Genomic DNA, 5,474 nt, shown 5'->3' with positions numbered 1-5,474 from the left:
ACACAGTCCATCAGAATTGCTTTTACAGCCTCAGAGTTGGCCTTCCTCGGAGGGAAGCCTACGCATTAACATGCTCCCAGGAAGGGGAGACTCTGGAGGCCCACCCCGGCCCTCAGCTGGTGCAGGCGGAGGCCTTCCCTGAGAGCCCTCTGGGCTTGAGGGATTCCCCCCAGCCACCTCCAGCCGAGCTGGCCACACCCCTCACTGGCACTCAGAGGGCCCCCAGCAGGGGGTGGGGGGGCAGCACAGAGAGGGGGGCCCCAGCACAGAAAGGGGAGCCTCAGCCAGAGAGGGTCCCCAGGACAGAGAGGGGCCCCCCGAATAGAGAGGGGGCCCCCAGGACAGGGGGGCCAGCAGAGAGGGGGGCCCCAGAAGAGGGGGGCCCCCAGCACAGAGAGGGCCCCCAGCACAGAGAGCCCCCAGCCCAGAGGGGGGCCCAGAGCAGAGAGGGAGCCCCCAGTGCAGGGGGCGCCCAGCACAGAGGGGGCCCCCAGCACAGAGGGGAGCCCCCAGTGCAGAGAGGGGGGCCCCCAGCACAGACGGGGGAGCCCCCAGTGCAGAGGGGGTGCCCACAAGCCCGGTGCCTGGTCGGGGAGGCTGCGGCCAGAGTGAGCACCCCCCGCCCCCTGCGGCTTGGAGATCGCAGGGCTCCCAGCGCTTCGACCCAGGATTTTCAGAGAAAATACCAACGTAAAAAGGCGGCCCGCGGGGAGCAGGTGAGCAGGGCCTCAGGGACGCAGACGCGGGGAGCTGGGGCACAAGGGGCCGTGACCTCGGGGGCGGACCTGCCGGGCCCTGAGGCTGGGGTGGGGGTTAGCAGCCCCTCCCCGAGGCTCCCTCATCGCCCGGAAAACCAGCTCGGAGCACCCAGCGTCCGCGTCCTCAGAAATAGGGGTGAGTCGGGGGTGCGGGGCTGGGGAGAGGCCGGCAGGGGAAGCTGGGAGCTGGCGGGTCCTCCTGCGGGGGGGCCCCCCATCCCCCGTCCCAGGTTTGGGCCCGCCCCTGCCTCGGGCTTCTCTGGGGGTAGCTTGCTGTTCCCCAAACCCCGCACCTAGCCTGGAAGTCGCAGAAACGCCAAGTGCCACCTCCACCTCTATCGCGAGCGCGACTGGGCAGCAAGCCATCATTTTATTTAAAGATGATCTTTTATATAAAAACGAACCAAATGCCCTGCAGGTCCGGGGAGAGTGCTTGAGGACTGTCAGGGTCAAACCCCAGCCGGGGGTGCCCTGGGCCACCCGATAACCGCCTCCAGAATGAAGGGTGTCGCCAGAGGTGGGGAGCGGCTATACCCAAACTTCTGGGGTGCACCAGAAACCTTGGGGACGGGGAGCAGCCTCTGCCCCTAGAAACCCTGATTGCAGACCTTGGAATGTGCATTTTGAAGAGGCTTCTGAAGCTGGTGGTATGGACAGCAGAGGGGAAACGCACTGTTGCTGGGTTTTTGGAGTCCAGCAATCTTGTTCACACAGAGCTACCGCGACGCCAAGGTTGCAACGTCACACCTGCCAGCTCCAGCGTTTGCTGCCGAGACCCTGCTTTGCATGGACCAGCGTGTTCTTAGGATTGGGTCCAGGACCGACTCCCAATAGCAGTTACGGCCCATGCTGCTTGTGTAGACATTGCAATCATCATCCTAATCTTAATCGTAAACAGCTAAACTTTCGGGGCGTTTCCTACGGGCCAGGCATCATTCTTGACACAAGAGGTTCCTTCAGGGGTAGACTGAAAACATGAGAGGACAGCTGACTTTGGGGAGTTACAAATAGGTCGAGGTGTCTTCCACACCTGTCACGGGATGCCTCCCCTCTCCGCCCCATACAGGGCCTCGCCCGGCCGACCCCACCAGCCCCCTTCTGCTCTGGCCTTCGTCTTAGGGAGATCCCTTCGGCAGCATGAGCCACGACGACCACGGCGCTGATTTAAATGGCTGATGTGGATTAAAATCACGCATTTCAGAGGGAAACTCTTGATCTGTGCATTAACCCCTGGCAAGTTCCAGACCCGTTCAGCCGATTTAGCTCATTCAATCCCCTGGGGAACATTTATATTCCATTTTGCAAGAGAGAAGATGGAGGCAGACAGTAATTGCCTCCTGAAGTTATACAGCCAGCTAGCGTGAGAAGCCGAACCTTAACCCAAGGCTCCGGCTCCAGGCTCGGGACCCCACAAGCTCAGCTGACTTAGATTCCAAAGCCCGTTAATTTGCTTGTCCTGACACACAGCAATAAAAGGAAGCTGGGCTAGAAAGAGGAAATAATTTAAGGTGGCCATGAGAAAAGTCACTCCTCTTGTGAAAACCTACCCAGATGACAAGCGGCTTTGGAACCACATGAAGGTGAAGACTGGGGTGTTTCTCCCAGTGCTTCTCTCTAGAAAGTTCTCTAAACATGTTTTGTTTCACTGTTACCCAGAACTGTGCTGACCAAACACCTTGCACTTGCCAAGGCTGTTGTAATTTCCAGTAAGTGCATTTCTTTCCACAAAATGACTCTGTAAATGCTATCATTGTGTACTTTTCATATTAAATAAAAAATCTTTAGAAAAAAAGTTGATGATTTATTCATGACACAGGCAGAGGGAGAAGCAGGCTCCCCATGGGGACCCTGTTGTGGAACTCGATCTCAGCACCCCAGGATCATGCTCTGAGCCAAAGGCAGATGCTCAACCACTGAACCACCCAGGTGCCCTCATGTTAATCAATTTTAAAAATCAGAACTGCCCATCTGTCCTGAGTCTTGCTTGATCCCAAGGCAGCAGTTTGCCCCTCTCCTGTTTCTGCTACAGGAAGACAGGACGGAGAGATGAGGGTGGGGACCCCGAGCCTCAGTACCCCACGGGTTTTTCCCCACCTGCAGCCCTGGCTTGGAAGGCCTTTTGGAAGCATCGAGAGTTCGGGCACTGAGAGCAGGCAGGCCCTGGGGAGACACGGACACACGGCGGCCTCTGCGGGGCCTGGGCCTCCTGATGCCTGTGGCCAGGTGCTAGCTGCGGGTCACGGGCTGTCCCCCTCCCACCGTGCTGGATTTACTGGGAGCCACTGGTGCTCGGCTTCGTGGCCGTGACGTCGACTGCAGGTGAGCCGCCTCTGCCCTGGCTCGGGAGGCACCTGCATGCCCAGGGCTGAGTGGTTGGCAGCGACCCTGCGGCCAGAGGCCCTGTGGCAGGCACAGCCACACTGTGAGAAGCCCTCTGGGCAGGTGTAGAGCCAGGAAGGCCTCGGGGTCAGCTTGGGCTGCTGCAACACAAGCACAGACTCCAGGGTCTCATGGACAGCGCACATCCGCTCCTCATGCACGGATCTCGGGGCTAAATGTCCGAACTCAAGGGGCCAGCCACTTCGGTTTCTGGTGGGAGCTTTGTTGGTGGTTTGCTGCCTTCTCACCGTGTCCTCAGGGCAGAGCCAGGGAGACACAGGACAGGCAGGGAGGAGGCTGCGATGGGGAGGCGAGAGGAGGTGATGGGGGGAGGGGAGGCAGGGCCCAGTGTTGGCCCTCTGGTATCTCTTCTGATGAGCCCACTAATCCCATGACTCCAGTGCCACCCTCACGACCTAATCATCTCCCAAAGGCCTTGCCTCCTTGCACCAGCACCCAGGGCATTTGGTTTCAGGACAAGAATTCATCGGGGTGTGGGGAGGGGAGGCTGGGGGAGCCACAAACAGTCCCCGACAGAAGCTCTCTACCAGCCGCCAGACTGGTGACATGCATCACCCTCTGCTGTGGACATTGTCGAAGGACCTACACCTGGGCCCACGTGAAGTTCTGCTAGACGTGAGGCAGGGCCCAAGCCCCCTCCACCCGGAAGCCCTGGGTTAGCATCAACCCTGTGTGACCAGGGCCTAGGGACTGTCCTCATAGCTCACAGTGAGGTTATTAGACAAAGAGGGGCAGGAGCCTTTGCAGAGAAAGGAGACCAGGAGACACTGGGCAAGAAGCAGGCCTCATATCCCCCCCCCAAAACAGCCTTGCGGCTTCAGATGGCTGAAAATGACCAGTCACAGGGCTCTCCAAGTATGCCACTCACCCACGCACGCTCTCATTCCATCCTCGGCACCCCTGATATACGACACTACAAACGTCAATGTGTTCACAGATGGAGAAACTGAGGCAAGAAAGGTCTGCCATTGTCACAGCGCTGATAAATGGTGTTAACTCAGAGCTTTAGCTCGTCTGATCCCTGAGCTTGACCCCTAGACCGCGGGAGTACGGGGACGCTGGCGGACCCAGAGCTCGTGGAGAAGCGGAGGGAGGGGCAGGCATGTTCCGATGTTCCGAAGTTCAGAGACCCCCTGGCACTCCTGATCAGCTGCCCCCTCAGGAAACTCAAATGGGAACCTCAGCAAACATGTGCACTCCCCGGTCCCCATCTTCCTGTGGGATCTCTTGGGAAGCTCAGCTCCAACGCTTTGTAGCAGGGTAAAGTACGCTCCACCCGGAAAATGCAAGGAGCAGGGCTAAGGCCAATGTCAGGCCTTGGGCCAATGTTGAAGACTTGTGCTCGGATTCCAGAGCCCAAAAGCTGAGACAACTTACACGTGTTCCCATCCAGGGTGGCATGTGTTCACCCACAGGTGGGGGCCCAGGCAGGAAAAGTAACGGCTCCTGTATGTGGTCCTTGGATTCAGAAAATTCAAGCCAGGGGCACCTGGGGGGCTCCATTGGTGAGGCATCTGCTTCCGCTCAGATCATGATCCCAAGGTCCTGGCATCAAGTCCTGCATCATGTCCCTGCTCAGCAGGGAGCCTGCTTCTCCCTCTCCTTCCACCCCTCTCCCCTGCTTGTGCTTTCTCTTTCAAATTAATAAATAAATAATCTTAAAAAAGAAAAACTTCCAGCTAAACTCCCCCACCACCCCCAACTGCTCAAAGAACAGCTTCTGAATCAATTAAAAAAAAAAAAAAAGAACAAAAGCTGTTTTTCCAATAATTTAACATCCCAGGCATTCATCCTGAGTGTTCCCGGGAAGCTGGGCAGGCTGGTGTTGAGCATGCTGCTGAGGCAGGCTTGGAGGACTTCTGGGAGGTGGCACCTCTGTGAACTGCTTGCTACTCCCTCCCTGTAACATCAGGGGGCCATCTGACCTCTTTCTGACTGGCTTTTATCACACAGTCCGTAGCCACCCACAATTTCTGTGCAGTTACGGCATGCCCACTGGAACTGTACAGGGCCTACAATCTGGAGTCGTTTCATCAAAAGATAATTTCAATTATAATGTTATCAAGATACATGGTGAAAACCAACTTCTGATGCACCAGCTGTATTGATTTGGGTAAAACCTAAAAAGGAAGAGCCTGCATCTGCTGAACCTACTCCTCTTTGAGGACACAGCTTAGGAGAGTTTTTTTCTACTCTGCGTGTTATTAAAACAAAACACAGAAATCATTTATGGAGACCTTTTCCTGCAAGTAGGGCATTTGCTCAACCAGATAAGCCTGAAACAATCTCACTTGTCACATTAAAAATGTTAAATAC

This window comes from Canis lupus, chromosome 1 (assembly GCF_003254725.2).
Source record: "Canis lupus dingo isolate Sandy chromosome 1, ASM325472v2, whole genome shotgun sequence".
Lineage (NCBI taxonomy): Eukaryota > Metazoa > Chordata > Mammalia > Carnivora > Canidae > Canis > Canis lupus.
The sequence above is the reverse complement of the archived record's forward strand: the minus strand, read 5'-3'. Positions refer to the sequence as shown.